The sequence below is a fragment of the Xenopus tropicalis genome, chromosome 4, assembly GCF_000004195.4.
Source record: "Xenopus tropicalis strain Nigerian chromosome 4, UCB_Xtro_10.0, whole genome shotgun sequence".
NCBI lineage: Eukaryota > Metazoa > Chordata > Amphibia > Anura > Pipidae > Xenopus > Xenopus tropicalis.
Window position 1 is genome coordinate 23,037,058 of NC_030680.2, and position 14,235 is coordinate 23,051,292.

At 43.1% G+C, this 14,235-nt stretch overlaps 1 long non-coding RNA gene across 1 annotated transcript; it reads right to left on the reverse strand.

The window, feature by feature from the left end:
• Window positions 1-11,003: 11,003 nt before the first annotated feature.
• On the reverse strand, window positions 11,004-13,992 carry LOC116410539. Its single transcript, XR_004222458.1, has 2 exons — window positions 13,892-13,992; window positions 11,004-12,001 (listed from the first exon to the last, which is right to left on the reverse strand). It is a non-coding gene; the product is annotated as an uncharacterized LOC116410539 (long non-coding RNA).
• Between the last annotated feature and the right edge of the window lie 243 nt (window positions 13,993-14,235).

Sequence of the window (14,235 nt, forward strand, 5' to 3'; positions counted from 1 at the left end):
TTACAGAAAATAATGAACTTTATCACAATATGCTAATTTTTTGAAAAGGAACTGTATATACAATAGGAAGTGCTGGGAAGCTGCACACCATAAGGAACAATAACACCTGGGTGCCTGTGGCAAAACAAAATCTAGACAGGCATGGGGTGACAGCACACACAGGATTTTTACAAGGAGTCACAAAGATGTGAAATAATATTCAGAGGTTTATTGTGAGCAACGTTTCAGTTCCTCACTGGCATTATGGTTGAACGTGATGGACGTATGTCTTTTTTCAACCCAACTTACTATGTTACTATGTTACTTTCATCATCCCTGACATTTCTTACATTTGTACTTTTAGTTCAAATTACTTGCTAAATCTTTTACTGAACGTATACTGTAAAAGCATAATAAAGTACAATAATTACCTTCCGCAATTTCAGCCGCCAGATCTGAATTCCTGCGCTTCAGGTCAGACCATAGGCGCTGGAGCAGGCGGAGGTCCACATCAAGGGCAAACCCGGCGAGCAAACCAGCTTTGAGCTCGCACAGGATCGCCCTCTTTCTCTCGTGGACCCCTAAGTCCCCCAGCGGCGGGTCGTCATATCCTGAGCGTAGGAGAACTGTGACAATATAGCGCCTCTCCCCTGGTAGCAGATCAGAAACCCCAGGCATGATGCTCCTCTTAGTGTGACTGCAGGCTCAATGACACAAAATGGCCCCAAGTCGCACATGTCACGAGATTACAAAATCGCTACAAAATGTCCGCAAGTCGCGAGATTACAAAGTCGCAACAAAGAAATCGCCAAAATATACCTACTAATGTATTTTGTGCGACTAAATATTTACCGCTATAGTACTGTATATTATGGCGACAAAATATTTACCGCTATAGTACTGTATATTATGGCGACTAAATATTTACCGCTATAGTACTGTTTATTATGGTGACTAAATATTTACCGCTATAGTACTGTATATTATGGCGACTAAATATTTACCGCTATAGTACTGTATATTATGGCGACTAAATATTTACCGTTATAGTACTGTATATTATGGCGACTAAATATTTACCGCTATAGTACTGTATATTATGGCGACTAAATATTTACCGCTACAGTACTGTATATTATGGGGACTAAATATTTACCGCTATAGTACTGTATATTATGGCGACTAAATATTTACCGCTACAGTACTGTATATTATGGCGACTAAATATTTACCGCTATAGTAGTGAAATTCCATACATGCCAAGACTTTAGTAAAATTGAGTAAAAAGACACAGACTTGAATAAATAACACTGTAAGTCCATATTTTATTGCCAAAAACTCATTTACTGTACTTTCTATAATTTTTCGCCTGCCTGTAGTAGGTGTTAATTTTCGCATAGCCGAATGCGATATTTAGCGCGCCTAAGTGATTGTGAATCATGCGATCGTATTCTTTTCAGAGCGGAAATTAACGCATGCGTTAAAACTAACGCATGCGGTCGCGCGAAAATTAATGCATGCGATAATACTATAGTGAATCACGTCTATTTTAACGCAAAAAAAGTGGGGGAAGCTGAAGGATGCTTGGGGGGGGGCCTGGGGGAAGCTGAAGGATACTTGGGGGGGCCCTGGGGGAAGCTGAAGGATACTCGGGGGGGGGCCTGGGGGAAGCTGAAGGATACTTGGGGGGGCCCTGGGGGTAGCTGAAGGATACTTGGGGGGGGCTGGGGGAAGCTGAAGGATACTTGGGGGGGCCCTGGGGGAAGCTGAAGGATACTTGGGGGGGGGGCTGGGGGAAAGCTGAAGGATACTTGGGGGGGGCCCTGGGGGAAGCTGAAGGATACTTGGGGGGGGGGGCTGGGGGAAGCTGAAGGATACTTGGGGGGGGCCCTGGGGGAAGCTGAAGGATACTTGGGGGGCCTGGGGGAAGCTGAAGGATACTTGGGGGGGCCTGGGGGAAGCTGAAGGATACTTGGGGGGGGCCCTGGGGAAGATGAAGGATACTTGGGGGGGGCCCTGGGGGAAGCTGAAGATACTTGGGGGGGGGCCTGGGGGAAGCTGAAGGATACTTGGGGGGGCCCTGGGGGAAGCTGAAGGATGCTTGGGGGGGGCCCTGGGGGAAGCTGAAGGATACTTGGGGGGGCCCTGGGTGAAGCTGAAGGATACTTGGGGGGGCCCTGGGGGAAGCTGAAGGATACTTGGGGGGGCCCTGGGTGAAGCTGAAGGATACTTGGGGGGTACCTGGGGGAAGCTGAAGGATACTTGGGGGGGCCCTGGGGGAAGCTGAAGGATACTTGGGGGGGGCCCTGGGGGAAGCTGAAGGATACTTGGGGGGGCCCTGGGGGAAGATGAAGGATACTTGGGGGGGCCCTGGGGGAAGCTGAAGGATACTTGGGGGGGGCCCTGGGGGAAGCTGAAGGATACTTGGGGGGGCCCTGGGGGAAGCTGAAGAATACTTGGGGGGGCCCTGGGGGAAGATGAAGGATACTTGGGGGGGGCCCTGGGGGAAGCTGAAGGATACTTGGGGGGGCCCTGGGGGAAGATGAAGGATACTTGGGGGGGCCCTGGGGGAAGCTGAAGGATACTTGGGGGGGGGCCCTGGGGGAAGCTGAAGGATACTTGGGGGGGGGCCTGGGGGAAGCTGAAGGATACTTGGGGGGGGCCTGGGGGAAGCTGAAGGATACTTGGGGGGGGCCTGGGGGAAGCTGCAGGATGCTTGGGGGGCCCTGGGGGAAGCTGAAGGATGTTTGGGGGGGCCCTGGGGGAAGCTGAAGGATGCTTGGGGGGGCCCTGGGGGAAGCTGAAGGATGTTTGGGGGGGGCCCTGGGGGAAGCTGAAGGATGCTTGGGGGGGCCCTGGGGGAAGCTGAAGGATGCTTGGGGGGGGCCCTGGGGAAGCTGAAGGATGTTTGGGGGGCCCCTGTTGGAAGCCTCATTATGTGCGAGCCCAGAGACAATTCACTTTATACAGTTGATATAAAATATTTTACTACAGTATTTGGTTCAGAATCTTTTTTTTCTAGATTTTCCTCCTTTAAAATTGGGTGCGTCTTATATTCCGGAGCGTCTTATAGGGCGAAAAATACGGTAATAAGCTAAATCGGTCTCTTGGGGGAACTGAGACTCACAGCTTTAAGGGCAATTTCACCTTTTTATCAAAACTGTTTTAACACATAAGATGGCCCCCAAACCCCTAGAAGTGTGCTCAAACTTTAAATAACCTGCCAAATTTAGTAAAATGGGAGTGGTATTTAGGGGGTGTGGTCACGAAAATTTGAGTTAACAAACATTTTCACAGTGGAAATTTTTTTTGTCCCTCTTTACATTTTTCAAATATTGGGAGGTATAGTAATAGGGATAGCAATTCCCTTACAAACTATGTGATAAGGGAGAGGTGAGGGTCAAGGCAGTTATAGTTAAGGGGGCTTTTAGCGCCCGGGGGGTATAGTTCTCCTTTAAGAAAAAAATGTTATGAAAAAAAAAAGACATATCATCTTATTTATTTATCAACATTTATTTATCAACATCTTATTTAAAGAAGTAAACCTTTTTGTCCCTATCTTTAAAATTACTCAACAACCCCCAGAATAACATCCCTTAGTCCCTTGCCTTTAGCCTGAATTTCCAGCTCCTTTGCTCTACTTCCTGGCACAGCTTGAAGCCCCGCCCCCTCTTCCTGCGGAGCTCTCCTTATCTCTTCGACTACAGGATAATGGAAGCGGAGAGCCTTCTGGGGATTTTTTCTGTGCTCATTCATGACTGACACGACTCATTGAAAACACACAGAAAAGGGCACTTACCAAAGTGCTTCACAAACAGAAGGTTTCTTTAAGAAAAGTCTCTGGTCCCAGTAGGACTTGGTTGTGGAATAAATACCAAAAGACATTTTTATATTCCTAAAAAACAAACCTTGAATTACTATGAACAGTGTAGCCTTTGTTAACATTGATAAGGAAATAGAATGTTATGTTCTTGCCATTGAGATCAGTTTGGGAATTTCTCATTTTAAAGGTAGTTAGGGGTCAGTGGGAATGACCTTGTTCAGTATTTTGCATTGTTTCCTCTTGATGAACTTGCCCTTTAATTTGGTCTTGGTCAGTATCTGTTTTCTGGGCCCCAATACACTTGCTGAGACTGCAGTGTGGCTTTCAGATATAATGTATATCTATATAACAGTAACACAAATCTGTAACATGTAGAAGCTGGCGAGGCCAAGTCAAAGGGAGCTGTCTCAGGCAAACTGTAACAATCTTTATCTAATTCATGGTTTTAGATGTTTTCATGATTTTTTTAGTTTGTAAGTGTTCATTCTCATTCCACATTTGTATTCATTTGTGCTTTTCATATTCGGATCTTTCAATTAAAACATTAGTGCTTTTTTTATTTGTTTTTCTTGTTAGAAATACCACGAATAAACTTATTTTTTCTAAAACCAGAATTGCCAACTTCAGTGCTTACAATGGTAACTTCAAGAGCCGAATTTCTTATTTTAAACCTGGAAATTCTGCTCCGCTAGTGCAGAGAGCACCACTGCAACATGCATCAAGGCCCTCCCTGTACCTCCTCCAGTGCAAGAAAAGTTAAGCACTGGGGGGGGGGGGGCGGGAGCGCAGGGTCGGACTGGGGGGTGCAGGGCCCACCGGGGCTGCCGCCTCAGGGGCCCTGCAGGTAACCCCGCTGGCCGTGTATTTCACACCCCCTAACCCCCCCGCAGGGTCTCCCACCCAATGTCCTCCACTGAGCACACGAAAGTTTAAATCGCCAGGGGAGGTCTGCCGGGGGAGTGCTGGCAAGGGTCAAGTCTGGGCCTCCGGGGCCCACTAGGTCGGCTGGGGGAGTGCTGGCATAGGTCAGGTCTGGGCCTCCGGGGCCCACTAGGTCGGCTGGGGGAGTGCTGGCAAGGGTCAAGTTTGGGCCTCCGGGGCCCACTAGGTCGGCTGGGGAAGTGCTGGCATAGGTCAGGTCTGGGCCTCCGGGGCCCACTAGGTCGGCTGGGGGAGTGCTGGCATAGGTCAGGTCTGGGCCTCCGGGGCCCACTAGGTCGGCCCAGTACAACCTTGGGGGGGGGTGGCATCCCTGGAACCGTCAAAAATGCCCCTGCCCTTGGTTCTATGTGTTAATCCATTTTACTAAGCAGATTTTGCAGAGTAGGGAATTGCAGGACGATCATCCTTATAGATTGGCATAATCACACAGTGGTTTTATTAGCTTTATCTTCTGAGTCTAATGAAAGCTTTTCTTACCTACTATTCCATTGGGTGAAGTGCTGGGATATGATATTGGATTTCTACAGTTTTACTTACATTATTGATCTGCTTCAACTACAGGTACTGCAGATTCATGCTGGGGAAAACATGAAGGTATGGAGCGATGGTACAAGGTGGGAGAACTTTATGATAAAAACTAATGAAAAAGATGAGATAAAAAATGAAATTATCAAAATAAAAATGAAGACAGCAATAACTAATTAAAAGTAACTAGCCAAATCAAATCTCAGGGTATTGATTGTTGGAGAGCGAGAGGCTTCAGTAACCAGCCCCCTATAAATAGACCTCTATATGTGATAATGAGCACTAATAACCATACAGACATGGCTGACAAGCTACAGTCAGATGGAACACTGCTTGGTCCTTTGTTCTGTTGTCACAAGATGTCAAGGTGGAAGTTGCTTTCCCTATCACATATAAGGCAGAAAAAGCCGAGATAATATCGTTTATCTGCGCAGTGACTCTTATTACTTGTCTCGGTTCTTGAATAATTAAAAATGCCCATAATTAAAACATGACAAAGTGTTGCCAACGTTTCCATTTGGGAAAGTAATTTAGTTTCTCTGCTTCTATACTGATACTTTGCAAGATTTTATCTACAATACACAACTTAAAGTTATCGAGTACCAAACTATATATACAGTGGTGCTTGAAAGTTTGTGATCCCTTTAAATGTTCTTTGTTTTTATATGAATGTGACCGAAAACATAATCTGATTTTCAAACAAATGCTAAAAGTAGATGATAAAACCTAGTTAAACAAATGAAATAATAATGACATAACATTTTGGTTGGATTAAGGTCAGGACTTTGCCATTGCAGAACAAAAAGTGATTTTTTGGCTTCATCCGTCCACAAAACTTTCTTCCACTATCCTTCTGGTTTGTCCACAGCAAACTGTAGATGGTCTGCAATATTTTTGTGGTAGAGCAGTGGCTTGCTCCTTGCTACCCTGCTGTACACACTATTGCTGTTACAAGGTGCACCGCTGGTCCGGAGTGTTCCCCTACGTTGGTTTGTGCCGACCAGCGGGTGCGTCTCACGGCTTCTGCGCCCATTCTTGTATGTGCGCGCATAGGGAGACGTCGCCACATTGTTTCCCATGCACGGTGACGTTATGACATTTGTAATTGTATATTTTGAAGCCAAAGGTGCCATCTTGCTTATGGATTTACTTCCTTTTCTTCACTTCCTTTTATGTTTTGGCACCAAAACTCCCTATTTAAACCTCTGCTCTCATTCCCTCTTTGCCCAGGCTGGCTTCTGGTTGTCTCAGATACTGGTAAGCCTTGTTTTTGTGCGTTTTTCCAGTTTTTATTTCTGCCTCTCTTCCTGAACACAACACTTGCTGCCCACCTTGACCTTAGGCTGAATTGACTATGTTTTGTCTCATCCTTGCCTGTACGTCACATGCCCAAAAGGGCATCGGTGAACAATGGGACTAGTTGGGTATCCCCTACTTACTGAAGAGTCAGAATTCTGTCAGTGGTCCAACTTCCTGGTTCCTATCTAACTAGAACGTTACAGCTGTTCAGTGTTCTCCTGATGGTGAGATGAACATCAACATTCGCCAATGTGAGACAGACCTTCAGTGGCTTACCCTAGGTTCCTATTTAATTTCTTGGACTCTTAGACGCCTTGCAGATGGCATTGTCTTTGATGGTCGACCACTTCTGGGTAGGGTAACAACGGTCTTGAATTGGCATCACATTGACTGAAAACACAAGGCTCTGATTTCACTTTCAAATTACATGATAATCCTAAGAATTCACTTACGTTTGCCACACACAGATATGTTATTGGATCATTTTTTTGTTGTAATAAATACATGACCAAATATAATATTTTTTTATTTCATTTTTTTTTCTAGGTTTTCTTCATATACTTCTACGACTTGTTTAAAAATCAGATGATATTTTAGGTCACATTCATATAAAAATATAGAAAATGTAACCTATAGAATCAATCCATTTGTATTAGGGCTCTGGCACACGGGGAGATTAGTCGCCCCCGTGACAAATCTCCCTGTTCGCGGGCGACTAATTTCCCCGAAATGCCACCCCACCAGCGAAAATGTAAATTGCCTGTGGGATGAAATTGCGCCGCCGCGTATTCCATCCTACCGGCGATTTACATTTTCGCCGGTGGGATGGCATTTCGGGGAGATTAGTCGTCCGCGAACAGGGTGTGCCAGAGCCCTTAGTTTGGCTTTGTGCTTGGGGTAGTGTGTATGTACTTTTAATCCTTATAAAACATTTCACATACTAACACTGCAAAGTCTTCAGTTACTTCCTTCTTCAGATGAATAATTTTTGGAATAACGTATATGTAGCATCGTGGGAAACCTTTACTGTTCTTGTTGATCTTCTCTTTTCTAAATATCATGCATAATGTGTACCCAAAAAACATGATACGGGAAGGCTTGTAAAGAAATGATTTATTAATGTAGAAGGATATGATAAAAACTGCTCCAATGTCTACTTACAGAGTCTAGTACCTGAATGTCAGTGGCCCTATGAGCGGACCCCATTCCCAGGCCAGTAAGTTACCTGTTAATGGTCCCATTAAGTGCTGCCAATCAATACATTTTAGCTATTTTTATTATAGAGTTTTTTTGACACAGTTGACAGATGATCCTATCTAAAGGTCCCAGGTTTCAGATTTTGAACCCTTAGCTTAATAAGTGAAGGGAAACAATTCCATAATACTCCTACACTCCCTTTTGTGAAGACTGGATTTATTTACTGTTTATGCACTTTTAACAGAAAACTGCTTAGTGCTAATTAGAAGTTAATACAACTGAAATATTTAAGAACAGAGGATAGGTGAATAATTAAATAGAAAGGAAATTCGAGATAACAGTGCGTCCATAGAGTTTTTGGATTGCAGCCTCTCTGCCTGGCAGCTTGCTTTGCTATACTAGGGGGCAGTACTTTCCTGTCCTTTTCTACTACAGGTATAGGACCCATTATCCAGAATGCTTGGGACCTGGGATTTTCCGGATAAGGGGTCTTTCCATAATTCGGATCTCCTACCTTAAGTTTGCTAAAAAATTATTTAAACAGAAATTAAACCCACTAGGATTGTTTTGCCTCCAATAAGGATTAATTATATCTTAGTTGGGATCGAGTACAGGTACTGTTTAATTATTACAGAGAAAAGGGAATCATTTAACCATGAAATAAACCCAATAGGTCTGTTCTGCCCCCAATAAGGGGTAATTATATCTTAGTGGGGATCAAGTACAGGTACTGTTTTATTATTACAGAGAAAAGGGAATCATTTAACCATGAAATAAACCCAATAGGTCTGTTCTGCCCCCAATAAGGGGTAATTATATCTTAGTTGGGATCAAGTACAGGTACTGTTTTATTATTACAGAGAAAAGGGAATCATTTAACCATTAAATAAACCCAATAGGGCTGTTCTGCCCCCAATAAGGGGTAATTATATCTTAGTTGGGATCAAGTACAGGTACTGTTTTATTATTACAGAGAAAATAGGAAACCCTTTTTAAAAATGCGAATTATTTGATTATAATGGAGTCTATGGGAGATGGCTTTTCTGTAATTCAGAACTTTCTGGATAATGGGTTTCCAGATAAGGGGTCTGATACCTGTACCACCTTAGTGGTTCTATACATTGCCTATATATTACATGTCATACTAATTTCTTTATTTATACAGAGCAACCCTGGTGTCTGGGAAGGCCTCCAACATGTCCCTGTTGAGAGAAAAACACAGAAGTTAATTATTTGTACTCCGCAATAAGAAGACAAATTGGTGGTTGGGCTATACCTATATATTTTTTGCAATCTCTAAATAGGACAGAGATTGGTAGGCCATTCACACAGTGGTACAGAAGATAAACAATAAACTAGACTACTGGTTCCAAGCAGTTCTCTGTATCTCCATGTTCTAGTAAATGTCAAGGTGACCTTTGTCTTCATGGTGACTTGGTACCTAACTGAAAGTTCAGCAGTATTACTGTAGGTACTGCGGTTAGATCAAGGAATAAATGTTGCTTCCTACTGTTTTCTGATATGATAATAATCACATGGAATACGTTAAAACAAAAATAATGCTGAAATAAAATTCAGGGTAGAATCATTACTCAACTGCAGACCAATGGTTTCTTGGCCTTTGTTAATTTGACCCTTCCAATCCTGTGTATGTTATTTTACCCATAAATATATGATGCTTTTATATGAAAATATAGAAAATAGACCCGAGAGAAACTTGACATTTACTAGAGACTTGACGTAGTCAGTACAGGGTAGCATCGTGCCAAACCATGTTTGCTCTGTGTGGGGTGCAGGTTGTTTAAGGGGGTGGGTATCTTGTGTAGCTGACCCTGGGAGCATTTTGATTAGTGTCTCTGTTAATTAAGTGATGTGTATGGGAGACCAGTTATCCAGTTACAGTCGGAATAAATGAGACAGGTCTATTTTTATTTAGGAAGTTGTTTCTGTCACTTAAGATCAGCATTACAAGACTGTGGAAAGATCTGGATTATTTCTGGCTTCTCTTTCCACAGTTTGGTTCCAGACAATGGTGTTTCACAGACTTGCTGACTATCGTTATTTGCTTCACAGAACACTTACAGTACCTACTTGATTGTTCTTCTTTCAGGTTTATTTGAGCAATATTTAAAACGTTTAAAGGAACAGTAACACCAAAAAATGAAAGTGTATAAAAATAATTACTATATTATGTACTATTGCCCTGCACTGGTAAAAGTTGCGTGTTTGCTTCATAAACACTACTACAGTTTATATAAATACCCTGCTGTGTAGCCATGGGGGCAGCCATTTAAATTGAAAAAAGGAGAAAAGGCACAGGTTACTAAGCAGATAACAGATAAGTAGCAGATTCCCATTGTATTCTACACAGTTATCTGTTATCTTCTTATGTAACCTGTGCCTTTTCTCCTTTTTTCAATTTAAATGGCTGCCCCCATGGCTACACAACAGCTATTTCTATTAACTACAGTAGTCTTTCTGAAGCAAACACACAACTTTTACCAGTGCAGGGCAACAGTACATTATATTTTAATTATTTTAAAACATTTTTATTTTTTAGTGTTACTGTTCCTTTAACTTAACAAGTCTATCTTTCATCTTAATTGATCTCAGTGACATTAAAGAGATTTTAGAGAAGGCAAGAGGGCTCAATGGGCAGGGGCACAAGTGCAGGAACTCCAGTGGGGCACACCTAGAAGCAAACAGTACTGGTTAGTACAGTCAGTCAGCATTATAAGAGCATAAAGGCTATAACTATTCTAAGATGTGACTGTGTCTCTCTAAAAAATGCCATACTGAATACACATACATTGGTAAATAAGGAGGCCAAGGTTGGACTGATCTGGCAGGACACTGGAAAAAACCAGTGGGCCCATCCTTGGCCCCACCAACCCAGACCTGGTCCCTGCCGGCGCTCCCCTACTGACTTTTCTCCCTGATCTTGCCTAGTTACTTATGAAATATGCATGCCTGGGGGAAGGGGCAGGGGTTTTATGGGCAGCGGGGGCCCCTGGGGGGTTGTGGCCCCGTACATCCCAGTCCAACCACACAGATGATCATGGGCGCTGCTGCCATGAAGCGAGTTGAGAAAAAAAAGCCGCTCCTGGTAACTTATAGAGATGAAATTCCGATTTTTAAATCTGAATTTTGCCTCTTCTAGTGCAGAGAGCGCTATTGCATATATTGTCCACCTGATGGCAGTGGCCAACAAAAGACCCGGTGCACCCTATGATCTGCAGGAGTACATATTTTATTGTAAAATACAGTGTGTCCATTATCGTTATAAGATGCTTGAATTTCCGGGTAGTATATAGATGAAAGATATTCTGTTAGCACTTTTGCCATGTGGTTAGAAAGTAGAACAGCAGCTGCAATAGTTCCCAAATCAAGAATGAATGCAGGTCAATGTTCTGAACTGCTTGCACAGATTGTTACTGCCACACGAGACTCTTTCTCTGCCTGCAAATAAATGTAGAATCCTCTCATTCCTGTATCTACTCTTACAGGCGCTGTGTTGGCCTTTGTGCAGGCACAAGTAGCGTATCTGGCGCAGAAAAACAAAAGTATGCATTTTCACGTTGAAATCCGCTCTGTGTGTCTGCCCACAGGCCAATGCAGTGCATGTGGAAACAGCCTTAACTATTGTTATTATTAGATTTTATTCTGCATATTCACATATACATATACTGCAGCATCAACTGTAACAGCTGTAAAGCAGGTGCTGTTGGCCACTAGCCACAATACATCAAGTTATTGCACTGCAGTCTAGAAAGTGTAACAGGTAAAAGTCACAACAATAAGCAATAAGTTACATGTAGCTGCATTTTATGTGTCATTAATACTTCATTGGTAGTTTTAGCATATTTCAGCTTCAATTATGTGAGAATCTTGCCAGTGTGTTGGTGAGACTTGATTTACTGCCAGTAAATCTTATTTACCCTAATATGGCATCAGGGACTTTTCTAGGCGAAAAGATATTGAGAGAACAGTTGTGCTTTGAGCCCTTTTTTGTGCATATTGTTTGTTTGTCCCATTTTGTTTTTTGTGAAATTTCCTGGCAGACTGTTCCCTATTTAAGAAAGACAATTGTCTTATTATAAAGAGATCTATAGAGCCTGACAGTAATAGTACTAATGATAGCCCTTTATAAATTGTTTGTTACATAGTTACAAAAGGTTGAAAAAAAACCAGAGTCCATCAAGTTCAACCCATTCAAGTAAAACCAGCACACACAACCTATATTGTCCATCACATCTATTTATCCACTATCTATCCACTCACATACAGACCCATACTGACCTATCTATCCACTCACATACAGACCCATACTGACCTATCTATCCACTCACATACAGACCCATACTGACCTATCCACTCACATACAGACCCATACTGACCTATCTATACACTCACATCCATACCCACACTGACCTATCTATCCACTCACATACAGACCCACACTGACCTATCTATCCACTCACATACAGACCCACACTGACCTATCCACTCACATACAGACCCACACTGACCTATCTATCCACTCACATACAGACCCATACTGACCTATCTATCCACTCACATACAGACCCACACTGACCTATCTATCCACTCACATACAGACCCATACTGACCTATCTATCCACTCACATACGGCCCATACTGACCTATCTATACACTCACATACAGACCCATACTGACCTATCTATACACTTACATACAGACCCATACTGACCTATCTATACACTTATATACAGACCCATACTGACCTATCCACTCACATACAGACCCATACTGACCTATCTATACACTCACATACAGACCCACACTGACCTATCTATCCACTCACATACAGACCCATATTGACCTATCTATCCACTCACATACAGACCCATACTGACCTATCTATCCACTCACATACAGACCCACACTGACCTATCCACTCACATACAGACCCACACTGACCTATCCACTCACATACAGACCCACACTGACCTATCTATCCACTCACATACAGACCCATACTGACCTATCTATCCACTCACATACGGCCCATACTGACCTATCTATACACTCACATACAGACCCATACTGACCTATCTATACACTTACATACAGACCCATACTGACCTATCTATACACTTATATACAGACCCATACTGACCTATCCACTCACATACAGACCCATACTGACCTATCTATACACTCACATACAGACCCACACTGACCTATCTATCCACTCACATACAGACCCATACTGACCTATCTATCCACTCACATACAGACCCATACTGACCTATCTATCCACTCACATACAGACCCACACTGACCTATCTATCCACTCACATACAGACCCACACTGACCTATCCACTCACATACAGACCCACACTGACCTATCTATCCACTCACATACAGACCCATACTGACCTATCTATCCACTCACATACAGACCCATACTGACCTATCTATCCACTCACATACAGACCCATACTGACCTATCTATACACTCACATACAGACCCATACTGACCTATCTATACACTCACATACAGACCCATACTGACCTATCTATACACTCACATACAGACCCATACTGACCTATCTATACACTCACATACAGACCCATACTGACCTATCTATCCACTCACATACAGACCCATACTGACCTATCTATCCACTCACATACAGACCCATACTGACCTATCTATCCACTCACATACAGACCCATACTGACCTATCTATACACTCACATACAGACCCATAATGACCTATCTATACACTCACATACAGACCCATACTGACCTATCTATACACTCACATACATAAACCCATACTGACCTATCTATACACTTACATACAGACCACTACTGACCTATCTATCCACTCACATACAGACCCATACTGACCTATCTATACACTTACATACAGACCATACTGACCTATCTATACACTCACATACAGACCCACACTGACCTATCTATCTATATACTCACATACATACACAAAAAGTTCCGTACCTCTAATCTAAAGGGGGGGCCTCTGGTGCGCTGATCGTTTTTATGTGAAAAAGAACACCCCCATCTGCCTATAATCCCCTCTAATGTACTTGTACAGAGTAATCAACACAACCTATATTGTCCATCACATCTATTTATCCACTATCTATCCACTCACATACAGACCCATACTGACCTATCTATCCACTCACATACAGACCCATACTGACCTATCTATCCACTCACATACAGACCCATACTGACCTATCCACTCACATACAGACCCATACTGACCTATCTATACACTCACATCCATACCCACACTGACCTATCTATCCACTCACATACAGACCCACACTGACCTATCTATCCACTCACATACAGACCCACACTGACCTATCCACTCACATACAGACCCACACTGACCTATCTATCCACTCACATACAGACCCATACTGACCTATCTATCCACTCACA